Source organism: Fringilla coelebs (assembly GCF_963513975.1).
Source record: "Fringilla coelebs genome assembly, chromosome: 4".
Taxonomy (NCBI): Eukaryota; Metazoa; Chordata; class Aves; order Passeriformes; family Fringillidae; genus Fringilla; species Fringilla coelebs.
Window position 1 is genome coordinate 34,654,994 of NC_140032.1, and position 22,229 is coordinate 34,677,222.

Genomic DNA, 22,229 nt, shown 5'->3' on the forward strand with positions numbered 1-22,229 from the left:
CAACACAGAGAAACGTAAATATTTAAATTATAGACTGTGTCTCCACATCATTGTGGATGTGTAGAATGGTGGTAAGGAAGATCAAGCAAAACCAGATTAATGGAAGTGAACATAAAGGAGGAATGTAGCAATCATTATTCCTAACTCAGTTGGAAAAATCACTGTAATGTAGGTAATTCTAAGCTGACACAAAATCCTCTGAGAAGAACACAGTACTTTTCAAATATCCTGCAAATTTCACATGAAAAACAACCAACAAATCAAACAACAAAAAACCAAGAAACAAAAATTTCCAGTAAACATACTAACACCAACAAAAATTTAAAGCTGGTCATAAATCAATGCTGGGAAATTATATTCTCTTATTTCTTTGGAGTTCAGCAATTTTGCCCATGGAGGGTAGATAGCTATCTTTACCCATTGCAGCAGCAGCACCCTGAACAGAATGTGAGGAGACCACAAATTTGTTACAGAGGCCAGACAGAAGTAAATTTCAATAGCAGCAGTATGATATAATGAAAGCTCACACAAAATCCTATGTGTGTGGGATATATCTCACCTAAATTCAGTCAGATACTTAGGATGGGGAAGGGGGAGAGTGCTCATTCAATTCACATATCAGAGGTGTCTATATTGGCATTTTATTTTAATCTCTGGAGAGACCTATTGCCTTACAATAACTAGAGCAATTGTATAGACTAAAAAGATAGTATTTTTTTAGTGGATTCACAATGCACTCAGTTTTTCACTAATAAAAAAGGTTTGAATTCTTAAAATATTATTTAGTTGGCTGTAGTATTATATAAAAATATAAACATTAATAGATACAAAATGGACAAAGCAGCACAGACACCTGACTGTGTCTATTGAGGGCATAAATGAATACAGCTTTTTTATCCTTATCTTACTTTTGATGGCATGCAAATACTGGAAGAACAATGTATATGATCCAACAGCAAGTGCACATCCATGGCTGAAAACTCACACAGAACCCAAAAAGAAAGGCTAATTGTATGAAAAATGCAATATTCCTACAAAACAAAAGGACTAAAAACCAAAGCTATAGTGTCAATAAGTTGAGAGAATACTGACCAATGCTGAAAAATTGCTGTTTTAACAAAGTCATCATCAGAGTACCAGGCAGACACTCACTCTCCTCTGGTGCAATGGGAGAGAGAATCAGAAATGTGAGAAACTTGTGGGGTGAGATAGGGATAAAGCAAAAGTCACACATAGAGTCAGAGCAAAAGAGAATTGACTCATCCCTTCTCAGCAGCAGAAAGGTGCTCAGCCATTTCCAGGAAAGCCAGGCTCACGAATCACAGTTATTAAGGAAGGCAAACGCCATCCCTGCAGACATTCCCCCTTCCATCTTCCCCTGGATTTTGCATGCTGGGCGTGGTGCCATGTGGTATGGGATGCCACTTTGGTCAGTGGGCTCAGCTGGCCTGGCTGTGCCCCTTCCTAATTCCAGTGCAGCCCCAGCCTCGTTGCTGGTGGGGAGGAGTGAGGGGCAGAAAAGTCCTTGACGCTGTATAAACACTGATCAGAAAGAACAAAAACATCCCTCAACTGCCTGCACTATTTCCAGCACAAATCCAAAACACTGCCTCATACTAACTCCTGTGAGGAAAATCAACTCCAGCCCAAACCAGTACACAAATGTACAGTGTAACTGGTTAAAGAAATGCTCTCCGATGAAATCTGAAATGTGTCACACATGACAAGTTTCTTATAAACATAGAAACAAAAGCACTTAAGGAGACAATATCCTGACACTACCATGCCAGTAAATACATAAGTAGCTAATTCATAAGCTTAGATTACAGATTTTAACAAAAGAAAATTGCTTTGCTCTTCTTCCAGGAGCAATAGTGCACCTAAAATTTCTAACAGACAGAAAACACTGAGAATAATGACAGGAAGTAAAACTTTCATAGGTTCAATGAGAGTGTTTGATGCCTGAAATCACGTTATTTGGTCCATGCTAAACATAGTAGAGCAAGCTCCCAGTTCCCTGTTTGTTGGTGGTATGACAATCAAGTAAGAGGACAGGGAAAGCATAGCCTGCTGCATACAGCAATGGTTTAAACATATGTGATAAATGACTGTGGAAAAATGTTAGCAATGGCATTAAAAACTGAGCAGGAAAAAAAGAATCCAATTAATTTAATTCATGAAGTTTGTAGGAAAAAAATAATTTCAAAAAAAGGCTGTAGTCTTCTAGCAGATCCATTATCATCTGATTGTACATGAGAGCTATGTGTTCACATCACTGGAAAAATTGAGATAAAAGCTGATGGCTGCCACATAAATTGTACAAATCTGTATGACTCTTGCAAAAATAATTTAAAAATAAAGTTTCATAGAAAAAATACATAAGACACATATTCACTCTTTACTTTCTTCCAGCCTTTAATTTCCAAACAAAAGCTAAATGTTAATGGTGAGCATAATAGGAAATCCCATCCCTTATGGCTTTGGGGAATTTTGAAGTTGTTTTTGTGTATGTATTTTTTCCAGCATATTAAAGCTACCTCTTTGTACTATCATTTTCCTATGAAAGTGTTAAGACTGCAGTATATTTCTTTGACATCTTCACCCCAACTCTTGCTATGTTATTTTGATACTGATATTCTGGGCTTTCATAAGTCAGCCTTGTGTAGCTAAATTATCTTTATTTTTTAAAAAAATAAATAAACTTAAAAATCAGAGTAAGTAGTTTCCTTGAAGATGAGACAAAGTTTATGAATTTATTCAATTTTCTTCTGAATCTTTCAAAATGGAGACGAAATTATGATGTTTAGCAATCGTAAATATGTAGGCTGCTTGCAAACGACTAAAGTGAAAAAAAAATCTCTTTTGTGAATATTTGAGTAAATTATTATAGCAGAGAGCTCACATATAGTCTAAATGCATACATATCTTTATATGTGTAGTCCATCAAAGATTTTAAATAAAAAAATGCATTAATAAAATTCATGAGTGCTCATTGACATTTTGCAACCACACTCAGAAGCCAAATTCAAAGGATTCATTGTTTTCAATGAATAATTCAATGTGTTCTGATTGTAAGCTCTTTAAATGAAATTTTATATTATGAACAGCTTACTGCTTTGCAACAAATTTAATTTCATTTCTTGTTTTTAACTGCCTGTAAATTCAAATTAATCAGTTTCATTTTGCAAAGCAATCAAAAAGACAAAAGCAAATAAGTTCATATTTCTCACCAGGTCCTTATGAAGAAAAGGTTTTTTAACCAGTCTCTAATAAAATTTATTCTATGGGGACAAGCATTTACTCATTTAGTGTTTCTATTAAAAAAAGGAAAAAAAGGAAAAAGAAAGGAAAAAAGAGAACTTCCTTCATATTATTGCTTGTAAATGAAATAAACCTAACCTGCTGAGTTTTTTAATTAAAGTTTTATAACTTGTTTGGTTTTGATTTTCAATTTTTACTTTCTAATTTATGGAAAGTTTCCCTAAATTGCATTCTGTAACTGCTATGTACTTAATAATAAAATTAGAAATATTAGTTTTCAAATGGAAGTAAGAAATCCAAAAACTCCAGCTCTAATACAGAGAAATTGCAAAATTTAATTTAGAAGAGTGTATCTAATTTATTCTGAACTTGCCATTTTACTCTTTTTTACTGTCATATTCCATAGTTTCCTGATAAGTAACCATAATTTTGCACAGTTCATTTGAAGAAGAGAAGATTGAAAAAATTTTACATTATTTATTTCATTCTCTACTTCCTTTGTAAAATTCTGCAATCACTGTAATTTTATTATATTTTCATAGTATATTAGAAAACTTACTGCTATGTTTTTCTTGAATTAGATATGATAGTCATTCAAGTGTTTTCTGGGGTTTTTTGGTTGTTTTTATTTCTGGTTTTGTTTAGTAAGGAAGATGAGGTTTGAAACCAGTAACTCCAGCTGGAACACTCCTCAGAGCCTCAACCCATGATATGTGGAGTGGCAACTACTTCCATCCCTCATCAAAAGTACAGTAACCATCTCTGGTCAGAAAACGATTTAAATACACTGTTTCATACTCTAATTGATGTCTTTCTTAGATGGCCAAGGGTTTTCTGGAATGGTGGAAGCACTAAGGAAAAGACACTTATCTTTTCATCATTCATGCAACTTTATACACATTCCCCAATGTGAGTCAGGCTGCAGGACAGAAAACATGAATTTGAATAAGCTAAAGTGTAATAGTGCAAAATAGGAGATGTAGGTTCTACTTCAAAAGATGCTCAAATGTTAAAACCAATGAATGAATATTGAAAAAAAAGACTATGGGGAGAAAGAAAACAAAACTGTGCAATGAGAAAAAAAAAAAAAACATTGTGAGCTTTGCAATTACAACAATGTATTTTCAGTACTGGAAATCGTAGATCAAGTGACCAGAACTGCAAAACTGAAAACAAATGCTTAGAATTGAATTAGATATAACAACAGCACCAAAAATTTGGTAAGAATGTTTCAAAGAAAGCTTCAACAGGACTAAGTCACTCTCAACCATCAGAGAGACTAATGAAGATGTGCATAGGCCTTAAAAAAATAAAAAAATAAAGGAAAATAGGAAAGACAGAGCCAGAGGCAAGTGTCTAGAAGATATTATGCCACTAAGTGACATCCCTGAAAGGTTTTTTACAAAGATAATCTGACAAGAGTAGCAGACCAAGCAAGCTCTAAATCAGTTAATTTGAAACAAATTTTATTGAAACTCACAGATTAAACACCAATATCCCACTTGGAAGAAAAAATATGGAGAAAACAGAAGCTCACCTGCCTGTTTTGCACACTGCAAAAGAGGAGTTGTTCAGCTTGGTTTGGAATGTTATTCAGTTGTTCAGAATGATGGGATGTTAGTGTTAGGAAAGTGATCTGTAGGAATAAAAGATAGCCAGCTCTAACAAGAAAAAAATTTATTACATGCCTTAAATGTTTTCTAAGTGACAGTGTGTAAGATGTGCCTGTAATGCAGACAATTTTTCTGTTTCAGATGAAAAGGAGACAGCTGCAGGTGGAAGCATCAATAAAATATTTTGAGCAACATATTAAAAATACCAGTTCTGATGAAGAGTTTTTAAAAGTCACCACCATGTCTACAATAGCAAGGAAACTTTTGGGACTTGGTAAATAAAGTGCCCACTCTCAATAAGCCTTTAATGGAATCCATCTAGCACACCAGAAAAGCCATTCAATAGAATTAGGAAATAGGTCATTTTTAGAGACCTAGAAGAGTTTTAGCAGGCAGGGGGAGTAATCAACATCAACTCAACAGAGAATATATAAGCCCAGGAAAATGACAGATCAGAGCAGAAGATGAGATCTCTGCCCTAGGCACCTCCACTAGCTTTGGCAGGACGAAATGTGATAAACTGTAAAGACACACTAAAGTGAATGTGGCAGGTCTTTAATCCTGATATGATTCTTTTGTGCTTCTGTAAAAAGATCAAAATTCAATCCAAAAGGACCAGAAAAGTAATGTCTGCTGGAACAGGGTCTCTGCTGGCATTTTCAATGGGCTGCACACTCACCCACACATGTAGTGTCGGTGTCTGAAACACCAGATTCTCAGTGGATTCCCAAGAACCACTGATTAGAGATGTCTAAAACCAGAGCATCTTCAGAGGTTTTCCTGCTTTTTGCAGGAGTCACAGACCCTTTGGTAGCTTGGGGCCTCTAGAAAGTTCTTTGTGCTCAACTATGTTTGCCCCCTCCCAGCTTATGGCCCTTTGCTGAATGAAATTCAAACATGCTCAAAGATTATTGCCCATAATTTTTGGGCATGACACGGCAAAGCAGTGAATGAGTAAAGTGGGGGGAAAATTGAATGGTTTATGACAAATTTCCTAAGGCTTTATGTATTCATTTATTTGAGAAATATTCATTCAGCAAATATAGAATAATTTTAAAATGAAAACCAAAACAAAACAAGTGGTTGACATACATCTCAGAATTTCAATGAACTTTTAAATCTTAATCTAGAAACCTAACTGCTCTCTTTCACTAGATATTTCTTATGTCTGTTTATGAAGTAGATGTCTTCTGTCTCATAGAGTGCCTTATGCATTTGTGGGTATGGGGTCTCACCAAGCAGCCAAGAAACAATGAAGTACTCAATGTGTTTTTGTTGATCCAGCTTATTCTGCAGTCAGGATTTTGTTAACTCACAAATCTTAAATGATAAAGAGGCTGCAGTAGCTACTATTCTATCTCTTCTGAAGTACAGGAGAAAAGTGGAGCCGAATTCAACTGTGATGAGATGGATAGTGTCAGATCAGCTTATGCACTGGGCTAAACTTGTGTTAGAGTTGAGGATTAGCTAATAGAGAAACAAAATAACTAAAGGAATTGACTTACATTTCTAATCTTTAAGAATCTTGAAACTGAAAAGGATGAGAAAATATGTATGACCTTAAGCCTATTGACATATCATATTATGAAAGGAGTTTAATTTATATTCAACACAGATTTGCTTTCATGCACTCATCATGCATAATACCAGAAGTTATAAGGTGAGAAAAATAGTGTTTAATTTGAACTATAACAGAACATTTTCATGAAAACTACAATGTTTTCATTTTATAATAGAACAGTACTTATGCAGGGTTTTTTCCTAAGCTCAATGCATATTTATGGAAAGGCTGATGAAAAAGAATGTAGATTTTTTTTAATAAGGATAATTGATCAATTAATTCAGGTCTGGAAATCTTCCCAAATAAGAATATAATAGTGTCTGATTTTTTCATGAAAGCTTAACTTTTTAAAATTATGTTGGATTGAAATAAATAGAAATATAGCAAAGGATAAGATGGCAGCATGCTTTGACTTCTTGTTTGACTTGTTTCCATTACTTCAGTATATGTCATCCCTGAAATTAGATCCTAAACCAGTGCTAGTAACTTGCTGAAGAGTGAAGACTGATCTTACATTGTCCTGGAGACAGTCATGTACATGTTTATGACTGTTTAATATATTTAACATATAAATAGTTACATGTTAATAGTTAAAAGGCCAAATATGAAGACCTGACCAACAGAACTTGTTGCAGTACAATTTGCTTTTATTTGGAATATGAGTTTTTATCTACCTACGTCTTTTTTCCCTGGATAAGAAGCATCTCTTAAATGTGAAATCTGCCCTGAATCCCTACAGAATAGAAAATAACAATTAAGCATATGTCAAAAAGCTGGGAGGGGAGGATGCATGTGGAAGTGAAATGGCACAATAATATTGTAGGGCATGCAGACACTTAAGAAATGGAGTGTATATTAGACCTTCAAGAAAATCAAAACCAGCTGTGATGGCCAGGCTATGACATACAGTTGTAAAAACAGAATGAATTCAGAAAGAAAAGGAGGACAGAACAATGGATTAATAGATTCTAAACAAGAGAGAAAGAGATTTTTAAAAATATGGTAAAGAGGATTTTGAGATTCACATTAATAAGCAAAAATAAGTGAAAAGAGTTTCAGATCTAGAAAGGAAGGTGTTACTAACAATGTTGCTGCAGATGGCCTCACATATGACAGCTCCTTTACAAGATCCATTTTCACTGAATTGCCTGACAGCCATCTATCACTGAAAAAGACTTATGTGACAAGAATTGAATAGATTTTCAGAACAAATCATGTTCTTTCAAAAAACCACAGGGCTGATGCTGCTCTGTATAAATTGGTCACTCATAGTTTCTGATAACTTACACTCCCCTTAAACCTGTAACAATTATGGACCTCTCTAGAGGATGCTCTGTGTGTCCTTTTATGATTACAACACAGCTTGGTGCAATATTTCTGTGGAAAGCAGTAAAAGTTATTTTAATGTCTTAGGTGACAACCAAACGGAAGTGAGCCAATTAATGTGTAGCCCTTTGTGTTCAACTTCCACATAGGTCTCATGACTAAAAATAATCATTTCTGCCATGAAATGAAGAGACCAGCTGCTGACCATTCTACATGCATTGACAATACAATTACACCACTGGATGGTGATATGAATCTGCTATGACATTATGTGCCTGATCTTAGAAAGGATTGCAGCTGCAATTCAGCATTGCCCTCAGCCTTCTGTTAACTGGCTGCCTTGAGGAGGCTGAGCTCAGCAAAAAATGTATGACAGTTTGATAGTCCTGCCATGAGCATCATTTCTTCAGTGGTTACATGTTTCCCCATTCCTCTCTTGAAAGTTCCATGAAGGCTCTCTTGATGAACCACAACCACATACATGAGATTGACACCCATTTTGGGACAAAGCAGGTGATCGAGGACAGCTCTTCTCAAAGACTGGAAGAGAAACAAGCATGTGAATGTCCTATATAAAAGTTGTTTTCCTTGAGAGTGATAAGGGGCAGTTGTGATGGGGCTAAGTGTCAAAACACAAACTGTTCAGCATGCAGCATGAATGGCTTTGGGATGTTCTGCAGATAAAGTGTACAATGCAGCACTTAGGCTGAGGGCCTTCCACTGAAGCATCCCTCAATCTTTCCAGAGCTGGATGTCTCTATTTATTTTTTTTCCTATGCTTCTTCGAGGTGCTGTAAATAGCTCTTCAGTAGTTACCTCTACTTTTCCTCATGTCTTCCTACTTTCACTCTTTCTTCAGGGCCTTCAAACTCTTCTATTCTTAAAATCTGGTTCCTTCTTCCCAAATAGTTCCTTCCTCGCATACTCCTTTAGATGAGACTTTCATCTTCCAGATGTTTCCTTTCAGCTCTCTTGTTCAGCCAGACACATTTCACACATGCAGACTTTACTTTTTCTTTTTCTCTACAACAGTGATTAAGTAATCATCATCATTCTTCTTAAATAAACAACAGAAAACTTTCTTTTACTGAACTATTACAATATTTTTTGTTCCAGCAGTTAGTGGAAGTGACGGTGATTGACTCAGAGAAGTCCGCATGTAGTTTTGATTTGAAATGGGTTGCAAGAATATTTCATGAGATCAAAGAAGTTAATCTGAAATTATTAAGAACTCACTGATTATGTAGGTATCAGAAAGATTAAACAAAACTGGTTTATAAAATCAAGATCTATAAAAGGAGCTACTTCTACGTCTGTGACTTCCTAATCCAGATGTTGTATTTCCACTGTGTAGCCCCCTGCATATTCATTCACACCTGTAAATGGAGTAGTCATAATAATACAAAACCTTATTTCATATCCTTTTCGAAACCATGTGGATGGATACACTGTGGCATTAAAATGTTCGCATATGAATATTTGCATATTGCATAAAGATGTATTTGCTTACCAAGTGATAAAAATCTGCTGAAGGCAAAACATTAGCATAAAGAAAGTGCTTTCATTCCATATACTGAAAAGACAACAGAATGTGGCATTTCCATAACGTGGAAACAGAGGCTACTCTCAGGGTACTGATGCCACCTGTGACATTAGCAGAATATTAAGGCGCGTGACACTTACTGCAAGATTGTTAGCAGAGTTAATAGGAACTTGTAAAACTCTATATTAATGAGTAAGAATCAATAATTAAGATGAAACCAGCACTTTATTGATCATAGACCACTTTCTTCCATTAAACAATAAAATAATTTAATTTAATTAGATTAGTGAGAGTGCTGAAGACAAACCACCCTGTAGGAGATTTTGACTTTATTACCACATCTGTCTAAAATTCGCTCTGTTCTTAACCTGCACACTGTCTCTGTGAAGTGTTGTGTTGTGAAAATCTATTTCAAAATCTCTATGACAATCAATTTAAAAATACCTTACTCAATATTTCAATTCTAGTAATTTAAACATTTTTATACCATTCTTTAAGCAAAGATATTACCTTCCTCCTAGGAAGGCACTTGGGGTCCTTAAGAGTCTTCATCCAGTATATCTATCACTAAGAATTATCCTCATGATGATGTTCTTAACTGCATATATTCATTATTTAATAAAGTAGCTATTTTTATGATGGAAATGATCTGGACATGACAAATAAATTATTCAGCATTATAAGGATATTGTCATTGGCACCAGGTGTGAGTTAAAATTTTTAAATTAGTCTGCTAGCACTTTTGACAGATCATGCATATGTTCTGTAAACTTTTTGCTTATTTTACTATTTTTACCAATTCATTAGTTTCTGTTACTAGGATGCCTTGTAGAATTTAAGGAATATTTAATAGAAACAATATTATTTAGCTGATTCTTTAATTGCATTCCAATGTTTTGAAAGAAGAAAGCATTATTTTTTTAATTCAGGAATTAAGAACTTAAATTAGAAGTTAGGAAATGTTTAAAAGGGGACAGCAGAAAAAATATAATAAGTTTAATTTAAATTTTTCCTTAAATAATTTTGCATATAGGCACTATCCTTTATCTTAGAGATTATCCTTTATATTACACCTGATGCATCTACTTAATTTTGCAACTGAGATAAAACACTTTTGTATTTATTTAGTATAGTAAGATAAACAGTAAAACCAGTAAAGGACAAAGAGGAGATTTGGCTTCATTGTCCTACTCCTAGCACAGTGAAAGATGAGACTTACAGCGGAATCACTGGATCAGCTGCACTGAACTTTCTGTTCTTGATGCTCTGTCAGAATTGCCGCTGCGCACTGCATCCTGAGAAAAGCCTGGGGCTGGCTGCCTTGTTTGCTGACTCTCTCTGGTGTGAACTGGCTGCTTGGAAACTTTATAAAAAGTACATTGAGACTTTTCTGTGTCCCAGGTGATTTGCTTTTGTCCCTGAGGCATATATATATGTGTGCCTAATAACTATATCTTCAAGTTTCTTAGAATCAAGGGGCAGCAGTAACAATAAGGCAGCATGAAGTGTCCCACAGAAATGCTTTTAGGGTGACATCCTAGATATGTACAGGGAAGTGTGGGGCACACTACGAAGGGTTATGAAGGTGCTGGATATGTGCAAGAGTTTGTGGGATTTTGGAGCATTGGGGGGACTGGGATTTGCTCTTTTGCAAACAGCAAAAATTGATACTACCAATCGGTAGATGGCACTTCAGTCCATTGTGCCAGTGTCCTCTTGGAGGGAAGGAATCCCAGTGGAGATTGTGGGTGAACTACTATTCATGTAGTGTGCATAAGGAAACTGCAGCCTTGAGCAAAACTGGGAATAAGTCCTATTGACAGTATTGACACCTCCACAGATGGAACTGTGAATTTCTGAAAGAGGCAAAAAAAAGGGGGAGAGGAAACAGGAAGTAGTGAAAAAATGCTTGGGGAGCCAACAAGGGCACTGAGGAAAAGGGAAGGTAACTTTCTAATGATGTAATTGTCTTTCTTCTTGCCTACTTCATTGCTCATCTTCTGCCTGTACTATTAAGAAACATGTGTCCATGACTACTGAAAAACGGCCAGCCATACGACATAGAGATTCCTGTGTAACACATTTATCATTCTGCGACTGTGACAGCTGTAAGAGTGTCTGTTCATTAGTATTTAAATCAGTTCATAAATATTTCACTCTAAAATCCGGCTTAAATAAGCCTTACATCTGGTCAGGGTAATGCTGTAGTTTAGCGTCTGTTGTAAGCCTTAATTCTAGCCTGATATAATGCTATTGTGTAGTTATACCATTTCATAAGGGCACTTATACAATAAAACAGGGATTTAATGGAGCACTTTATCTTTTTGCAATTTTTAGTTTCAGCTGACCATAGCAAGTGAAGCTAAAGGTTGTATAATATTGCACATCTCCCTCTGGCAGAATGACTCTTTGCATAGAAAAGTCCTCCATTTTAAGAAAAGGATGTGATGTTTTGGAAAGTCTTAGTGAAGATTTTCCCCTAAGAAATGGGAATGCATTCCTCTCATTTTCTTCCAGTTTCTGTCTTCCATTTAATTTTTAATGTTTTAAGCGATGACTGTGAAGGTGTCAGAATGATCTGAGTAATGCCATTTTCAAAACACAGAGAATCTTCAGGACAAGCAGACACAAAGAATATTTTAGGTCAGTACAAAAATCAGAAACTGAATATAAAAGAGTTAGCCTTGTATTTCCACATTACTCTGTGTTAACCAACATTAGAACCTATTCTACTCAAATACCCAAATCTCCATAATTTTCTCATTCTGTATGAACTTTGGGAAAATAATTAATGGGAGGACTCTGAATTTGTCAAATGAAGATTAGAAAAAGAGAATAGCAGAAATGTCACCATTTTTCATTAGCAGTCATATATGTGAAACTTGTTACTTCAAAAGAGCATAGGAGGAGAAAAACAGTGGTATAGAAAGGTCAGTAGCCATCTCACTTTATAGAGGACAAACACCTGCAGAAGGCTGTCAGGTGTTTGCCTTTTAGCTTCGTTCATTATCACACATTAGACTGTCTCCAATTCCAGTGATTTTCTCTAGGTAACTCAGACATGTTTGTTTTTTCTGTAACCTGTGGTACAAAGAATAACACTAATGTAAGTTTGGTGCAATATAATCAATTAAACTCTGTGTTGTCTACTACTACTCCTACTACTACTCCTACTACTACTCCTACTACTACTCCTCTGTATTTAAACAACATGTTCCATATAATAGTCATAGGTCATTTTAAAACATTAAGTCAGTAAACTCTTGTGACATCATTGCAAACAGAAAAGAAAACAAAGAACAAAAAGGGGCAACTTGCTCACCAAGGTATGCAGTTTATTTTCTCTGACTAAGTCCCTCCAAAAAGTAAATGTCCTGTAAAAGCTCTAAACTTAGGATTCCTATATAATCAAGACAGGGAAAGAAATATTTTCAGCGGTGGGTTATGCCATGTTATCTGTTAGGTAGTTATTTTCTGGCAGGTCTTCCTTCAACATCTATAGCTGAAGCTATAGGCATTTTAAGGTGAAAAAAAGTTAAGTGATATGACTCTTCAGTAGATAAATGGCAAACTTTTAGATATTTATATCTGCTAAAGAAAATAGTTAGCTGAATATGTTGCTTGCCAGGGCTTTTCACCGTCAGCCTCTTCTGTAGTATTACCCTAATTATAGAAATGCAGTGTGGTAAGTCAGCACCAGGTATTTATAAGTAGCTTTTGAAATGTTTGGGACATATTTCAAATTGCTGGGAGTAAAATTGCTCTGGTAAAATATTTTGAAATGATTCAATACTATTATAGACTAGATTTTTATGGTCTGATTTTTCAGAATTGCTAGATATCCAATCTGCTGAAGTCTTATGAAAACAGGCTGCTTACTCTTATACTAAAACTGGGAGATGAATTCCAGGGAAATTCTGGCTGAGAATATTAATGCTGAGTTCTTTTTTAAATACTAGAGATTTAGAATAATACAAGGGTTAATGTAGCAGAAAATATGCAGAGCCATGAACAACCAGTGCTTCCTTCTTGTGAAACCACCCTTGTTGAAACAGGAAACCTCTAGTGATTTTTACTACTTTCAAATTGAATCAACATGCCAAAGTTATCATATCCTTTCCAGTATTATTCTATTTTGTTTAGATACTAACATAGATTTGGTGCATTAACTTTGCAGCTGAATGGCTGGAACTTGGTGGTTTAATTGCCAGTTGCTCCATGGTTTAGTAGATAAACTCAGCAGCTGTTGTTTTGTGTTGGACGTGGTTTGGAGAATTCGCAGATACTTCAGCTCTTCTTTGAAAGCCAAAACACTTTGACCCAGCTGCACTATGAAAGAGAGCTGCCAAAACTTCTCTTCAAGCAAATATATCCAATTCATTCAAACTCTGCTCACAATATGTTTGAGACCAGATCCTGAAACAGCAGAAGTACATGATGAATAACAGACCAAGATCAAATAAACTATGAGTAGTATTGGCTTTCTTCATACTGCTCAAGAAACCATGCCTTCCACTAAGACTTTGGCTATTTTTGATCTCTCTAATGGAGCTATGCTTTTGAGAATGAATTCTGATATTAAAGCTGTCCTGACAGATATCAGGAATACACTTTACACATAAAGGAATTTTTTTAAAAAGTGAAAATAAAATCACTGTAGAAGCGCAATAGCTCCATAAACTGTGAGAGAAAGCATGTTGCTTATCTGTTTAGAAAAATGGACCGGTACCTGTACTTCAAAGAAAACTTAGAAGTAATTAAAAATGGCCTAGTATGCAGAGTGATAAACATTACATAGGTAGTCTTATGCAAAGAAAAACATTTGTCAGTTCTTTCTGAAAACTCCAGATAGAAACAAGTTTCACAAGCCTTGTAGTATTTCTAAATGCATTGTATGATAACTGTTTTGGCTACCAGAATACACTTTTGCTCCACAGTCAGTATTGAACATCTGTAGGTTCTAGGATACTTAACAAAACTGAAGCATTTCTTTGCATAAGGTGCAGAATCTTACAAGGGATGTATAGATTTTAAAAGATAATTTAGCGCATTACTTGCACCGCTGAGGTCAGTGAGTGTTCCCTTACTAACTCAGTAAGGACTCACCATCTGCTTGCTCCAGTGAAACATGACTAGAGGATTCTTGCCATTACTTGGGACTCATGACAGATTACTTTATGCCCTGAACTACAGCTTTTACAGAATAAAAACTTAATGCCAGATCTACAAATTCCTGATGGGGCTCTTGTTGAGTTATGGAACCATAACCTGAGATGTACATAGATACATTAAGAGTTGTGTAATAAGCAGCTTGAGATCCTATAAAAATAATTTACTAAGAGTAGGGGGTTTCAGAATAATAACTGGCCATACACTTGATACATTTTGAATACAACTAAAGAGTCATGAAAGGAACATGTTAGCCTTGTGTAAATTCCAGTGACTCTGAATGAATTTAAGGTTAAGTCTTGAAGGTATGAAAGGATAAAATGTGTAGGGAAGTGGCAGCTCCAACAACTGAACTTTTTTTCACCCTCTGCTGCTTGGCACAGATTAACCTTTGAGCTTGTCTCTCATACAGTGAACAGTTCAATTTTTTGTGTATTTCTGGACAAAACAGGCCCAGATGGCAAAACTACAGTTTCAGTTAGTGCTGTGGCTTTTCTCCAAAGTTCACATAAAGTATAAAACATTAGATTGCAGATTAGTGAAGTATACACTTAAAATCAAGGAACTGATAGGAGACCTGAGGTCTTTCAAATCTTTCCTATGTGCTGTTGCATGAAGTTCCAGCAAAAGTTTCAATATTGTTCCTGGGAAAAGAGGTGTAAAAACATTAATAAGAACTTGAAGTGCATTCACATTCATACACAGAGCTATTTAGGAACAGACTGCAGAGGATTTGCATGAAGATGATGAATGTCAGAATAAAAAAGTATACCTAGTTTATTTCTTGAAAAAATGACTAAAAAGGAATCTCTGCATGAAAATGCACTGACAAATCAAATGTTTTATTGTTTTGGAAAGACATAAATTCCAAAATTTGAGGTTCAGGACCTTAGAGATGGCATCTGTTTCAACTCAGCTGCCAAATGTGTAATACAAGTCCCCAAGTTCAAGTGGGAGTTGTACAAAAATAATGTTGATGGTTTTTCTTCTTTCTGAGGGACAGATTACAGTAGCAATATTTCTTTTCATAAAAAAAAAAAAGAGTGAAAGTACATCCCAGCAACACAGTTCTGAATAGAAGAAAAAAATCCAGAAAGAAAATAGAAAATAGTGAAACAAAACACAAGCATTCTAACAAAAAGGGCTTTTTTATGACCAGTGGTATGATTTAACTTCATTCAGACTGTATAAGTTGTGCTAATACTGTTAAAACATAGAATAAAATCTTATTTTCTCTACAGAACAGAACATAGAAGTAAATATTTTTATCATACAATACATATCATATACAATACATACAATATCATACAATACTATCCCAGTTGCCTGTACCTTTCCTTTAATTATTCTGAGTAATATGATTCTAGTAAGATTTATTTGTTTTACTGAATGAGTTTCTGTGTTCCTGTCTGCCAGGAGGTTGTTCCATGGTGAATACTCACTACCCGGGTTTTTAATATTCCCCTGCAGCTGTAATACACGACAACATTTTTCTACTTCATCTCTTATATGTTTCATTCATCACATAAAAAAGGCATTATGCAGGTTTTGGAACTGAGATCCTGAAGTAATTTATTTTGTCTGTTATGTGAAATGTCACATACATGGAGTGAAATTCTGGCCTCACTGAACTTAACAGAAGTAATTTCTATTGGCCTTCACAGTGGCAAGATTTTTGTCCATAACCATCAATAAAGATGTCAGTATTTACTAACTGTTATTAGACAGCTTATTTATTTATTTATTTATAATGAAAAAAACTGAAGAAGCTTTGGTGAAAATTGTTGTCAAATGGTGACATTTATTAGTGACTTCTATATTGATCATTTCAAAATATTACAAATATTGATCCTTTAGTGTTTTATCCCTCTCAGCAATGACTGGGACAAAGTGTCGGTTGTGTTTTTCTTTGGCATTTAAATTAAATTTGTGACAATGGGTACCTATAACGGATGTTGAATAATTTTATTGCTTGAAAAATCACATTATAAGATCCTTTTTTTTTTAAATTTTAACATTTTTTCCTGATTATCTTAATTTTTTTCTGCTGAGCATCACCATTTTTCTATGGTCATTTTTGAAAGACTTATGAATGGTTTGAAAAATAGTAGGTGACATGCATTGGCCTGACAGTAGTTCAAGTACTTCAATTATAAATATACATTAATATGTCATACTACAATGACTAATTACATTGAAAAGTGTTGATTAATTATCCCATAAGATTTCTACACTGTAGTATTCTCACAAGGTGACATCTGCAAATGTAAGCATGACAATTTGATAAGGAAAGTGGCTTGTAAATGGAATCTGCAACATCAAATAGTTGCCCTGAACAAATCCATGTAAACGGTTTTTGAGGTTTCTGTATCCTCACAAGAATGAGACCCTTCAATTTTATCTTCTTGAATTTTCTTTTCCCATTCTTTTCAGTGAAGCACCTCGTAAAACCTTCCAAACTTAAATGTAACCTCTGTTCCCCCTACCATCCCAGAGAGCATTACCCCACAACAAAGGAGTAGCTAACATTTCTGTTTCAGGAAAGAGAATAAACTTTTTACATGATCATGGCACTGTCAGTTTTGTGCTTACATCACTAATCTAAAAACCCAATAAATAATCTTCCAGTGTTAGGGATTTACAATGTAAAAAGCACCTTGTTGATCTAATCCCTATTACTGTGTTCACAATATCATAGGATTCAGTGCAGACTCTAAAAAATCACAGCTATTTTATCAGATTTACAAAGACAGAACTAGGGACTGCACTTTTTTTCCATCAAATAAATCCAAATAAATTGTGGTGATATAATACTGTTTAGCATAATATTCTAGTCTGATGCCTTGTAAAGGCAGACCTAGAACAGAGGCTAGACAGAGTTAAAGAATAAAGTAGGGATTTATTAAAAGACCTCAATGGACTCACCTTGGGCAGTGCAAGAGCCCAGCCAAGGCTACACCCAAGATGAACCCAAAATGGTCACAAAAATGGACAACCAGTGATGAGGTCTCCCACCCTCATAAGTTTTGGTCCATTAACATATTGGAGTTGTCCAATTATAGTTTTAGATTATGAAGTCACATCCTTCTTGTTTTCCTCTCTTCAGTCCACTTCATTTATGCTTTTGGACCTGAAATTTGGGTGGTTGTCCTTGGTCCCAAACTAGGAAAGGAATAGTTTTGTTTAGCTGCTCTGTGAAGAGAGCTTACCATCCCTTTATATGAAGCTCAGAACTATACACTAAAGCAGCACAGAACCTGAAAAATATAAAAGCTAAAACCTAAGGCAGCAGTCTATGTGTATATTATGCAAAGCCTCTCTTGATTAAAAACAAAAGTTTTGTGAAATATATATATAAATAAAAACCCTAATGTTTAGTGCGCAATAACAACATAATATAACACGACATCAGAAAATCAACAAAATATGATAATATTTTAATAAAATGTATTACAAAGAAAGCAATCAAGCTATTTAAAGAACAAAAAATGTTTCATTTCATGAACTTGATATTTTTGCTTGAACCTGCTCTCTTGTGTTATCAACTCAAGATGTCAGTGTTCATACCTTTTGTAAGGGAAAATTATTCTAAACCCCATCAAATTTGTTTAGTTATTTAGTAGATTGAAACAAATAATCCAAATTTCATAATAGTTAACATCCTTATATGATTGAAATTAAATCAAGTAAGTTTCTGTATCTTTCCAAAGGTAGTTAGAATAAAACTATATCTTTAATATGAATTCAGGTGGGAAGCAGAAATTCAAGAACAGGAGAAAGTGAATAAAGAAGGAAAGAAAAACACAGATCAGGGTTATAGATGGTCTGTCCTGGACATTGATGAAACAGTCATTACAGACAGAGATGGCATCCTGTGAAGAGATGAATTGCTGCTGCTGCTGCTACTTTGCTGAAGGTGCTTTGAAATGGAAATATTAACAGGCTTGAATGTCCTGACCAAGCAAGGCTGTGTGCAGAAATCAGAGCTGTACTTGGCAAATGATAAGAAAAATTGCAATCAAAGCTGAGTGGCAGAAGTGCAACATGCATTTCCACAAAAGAATTAGAATTAGGCAGTATGGTAAGGATCTAGAAATGGAAATGTTCAAAGGCACAAATGAATTGTCTTTGTTAGAAAGAATTAAAATATAATCTTCACTAACACAGAGGCACACATAGAAGATATCTACCTACATAATCAAATTTGGATTTACACTGGAATCTGCAGGGGCAATATTTGGGCCAACTTGCTTTTATTTGAAGAATACGCTGTTAGACTGGATGAAATCTTTGTGATAGACACAGAGAAATGAATAGGGAAATAGAAGGGAGCAGTGCTGACAAAATCCTGTAAGATAGTTGTGTGAAACCGTGGTGGCATCCCTGGTGCTCATAGTTACTGAGCAGCTTTGTTAAATGTGCAGTGTCAGGCATCTGTATCAGATGAGCCATCAATTATGTTGAGGTTCTGGAAATGGAAGAAACTCTAGTGGGCTATGGAACCGTCTTTGGAGCTGTGACATCCCAAATGCCCATTCCTGAGCTACAGAAATGGAAACCTGGCTACCACATTAACTTTCTGTCCAGGTCATGAAAAGGCTGTCAAAAATGACAAATCTGGGGCTCAACAAAGAGCTGGTTTTGAGTGAAATACTGCTTATAGTGCTAAAGTTCTGTTCAGTCCTAACAAACTTTTAATCTCCTTCAGTCATTAAGAAGCTGAAAGCACTGCAGGCTCTGCTTTGAAAAAGAAGGAACGTATCTGAAGTATATGTAAGGCAAGTGTGAGGTAAATTATACCACCAGTTATTTTGAGAAAATCCTGTGGAATGGCAAATTGTGAAGCAGACTAAAAATGAGGTGAAAAGAGGACACCGCTGATAATAGAAAAAGATAAAGAACAGATTTAAGGCCAGATGGAAATTCAGTTTATTCTAATAGGAAATGGATCTGTAAGCAGAAAAAAAAAAAAATTATATTCCTCCTTAGAAGAAACTTGCATTTTTTTACATTTTATTCTACATGGCCACAAATTTTGGCTGATTTTGTTCAGAATGTAGAACAACACTGTATGTTCATTCAGCGGCAATTTTGTCAAAACAGATATCTTTTAACAGAAACATTAAAATAGTATAAATACTGACATAGCAGATGCCACTTTGCTGCTGTAGTATGTTTCCAGTAAAGTTATATCATGAGAAATGGTATATGTCCTGTTTTAGTTAATATCCCTTTAATTTTAAAAGTAAGAAATCTACCTCATTAGATTTTAAGCCTCATTAGTGCCCTAAAATAATTTGCAATTCATTTGAAATAGTGTTTGGTGGGTAATGTTTGTTTATCCAAGTGCTGGTGTTGTGTTGACCTCTGGAATGCAGTGGACACTACCGTGGTTTCCAGAGCAAACCTGAGCCGTCTGGGAAATGAAGAATAAATTATAAGAAAGTTAAAGAAATTAAATAAAAGCCTCATACTCCTTCCTTCCCACTTTTTCTTCTGTTTCCTTCTTTGCCAATGTCTCTTAAAATTTTGACAACTTTGGCAGTCTGGAAAACATTTCTTCAAAGTCTGCGAGGTGCAAAGACAAGGGGACAAAGGCACAGCCTGTTGAGGGCTATCTGCACAAAAAATATTGGGAAGTTGTCTACCACCTTCTCACACCTTCCCTTTCCCCTGAAAAACAAGCCAGGGTATGTGGGGGTGGCACGTCAGGGTGGCTGCCTATGTCTTGTCTTTGTGATGCTGTGAAGAATCCAGGCTAGGGCAGGGCAGATGAACAGGCAGATGGGAGCAGTCCAGGGGAATGGGTTCTCCTCTGAGCCAGCCCTGCCAAAACAAAGAGTGAGCACTGACAGGGAAGTAGCTGTTGCTGAAATCCAGAGTTCAGAGGGTTGGTGGGTGTGTGTGGCTAGCTGCCTTAAGGATCTGGGAAAGGATTTGATTGAATGGAGTTGTGTGTCTGTTTGTGTGTGTGTGGTGTTTCCTTCTTTCTCTTTTTTGGATGGGGAGGGCAGAAGGTGGATCAATAATTTTTTATATTCAAGGTTGTGAGTTAGGGATGTAGAGATTTAAGGTATCTAAGGACTTCAGGAAGGTCAGAAAAAAGAAGTGAACTGAAAGAGGAGTTCTCAAAAGCACCAGGAGTCCTGATGCTACAGTGCATTAGCAGAAAAAGTATTTCTTTCTGACCAAAAACAAATGCAAATGATGTTTCTGATGCATCAGTCAAGATATAGCTGTTTGGCAGAGAAAAATGTCAACATAAATAAAGCTTCATAGATTTGTCTGAAGAGTATCTATGCAAAATAGAGATAAATGTTAACATTTTGAAGGGTTGTGACAGGTTTTAATATAAAAAATTATTTTGTCATTTTTTAATGCTCTAAATTTTTAAAATGTTTGTGCTTGAAGATAACTCTTTCAAGTGTTGACAAAACAGGTTTGCAAAATTGAAGAAAGGAGAGTGTGGAGTGAAACAGAAGCAGATAACAGACCTTGGGTACCAGCAGTGATCTTTGCTCTCACTATTTCATCTTACAGCTACTTCTGTATCTTCCTCAAATTTCTACTCACTGTGTTTGTCTTCAAATCACAAGTTCTTTACCAGTCCAAAAATAGGACCAAGTGCAGCATGTACATTCAGTTCACTGTAGGTTTCTGATTTGTACTGCCACTCCTCACAATATAGAAGAAGCTGGTAATTTTGTGATATACTTCTTAAAAAATGCAAACAATGTTCTTACTAGAGCTATGGAATCTGAAAGATTGTTTATTTTACAGTATGATATGTGAAAATATTGGTTAAAATTTTACTTTGATAACGAGAATACTTTATTGTTGTATGGCTTCATTTACCACATGCTTTTTGAAAACCTTGATAATGAGGGAAAGAAAGAAGATGGCTTTGTTTACCCAGGCTTTATAGAGATTTATTTAGCTCATGTAAAGATGTTTACTGGAGTTTTTGTCTTGACTTCTTCAGGTGTGGAGTTTTTAGTTCTCTTCCTGCAACATAATCAACAAAAGTAATATGTGTCCCATAAGAGTAACTAAATCTCTTGTTTAATTTTTGAAGCATGGAACACAGTGGAATCTAACATACTAAATAGCATTTTCAGTTATCATTATCACTAAGTAGCTTGTAACGTCAGAAAACCAAACAAAGCAAAACAAACCCACAAAACCTAAGCCCTCAATAAACCTTAAGTTAACAAAAAAAATCCTGTTCCCAGACTACTTTCCATTTGGCCCTTGAATTGAGCCACAAGTATAAGTGTGGCCCAGAAAGATGACAGGGTGTTGTTCTTCATTCAGACAGCAATATTTTAAGTTTCTCTGGGTGTATAATCATGCATGTCTGCGTGCATCAACACTAAGAGAATCTCAAAATGGTCCCATCAATCTATTCTAACATTCACAATGGATTTCTCCTTAGTTTTTAATATGAAAACTTCTCTCCTTTTCCACAGTCAGGAAGACAAAATAATTCTAATGAAATGCAGTTTCATTTTATACCACTCAAGACTACATGCATGTGAACCTATCCCACTTCAGGTCAGAATGTGAGGCATACATTTTTCTGTGTGAGTAACCTGGAGAAAAGTCAAACCTTATCACACATGTCTACAGAGACAAATACAATTGGATCCTTTGTATTCCATGCTGTTGAAGTGGAGATCTTAAAAACTTGCAAAGAAACTATATTTAACAAAGATATTCTAAGGTTCTTTACTAAGAATGTTTTGTTTACTCGGTT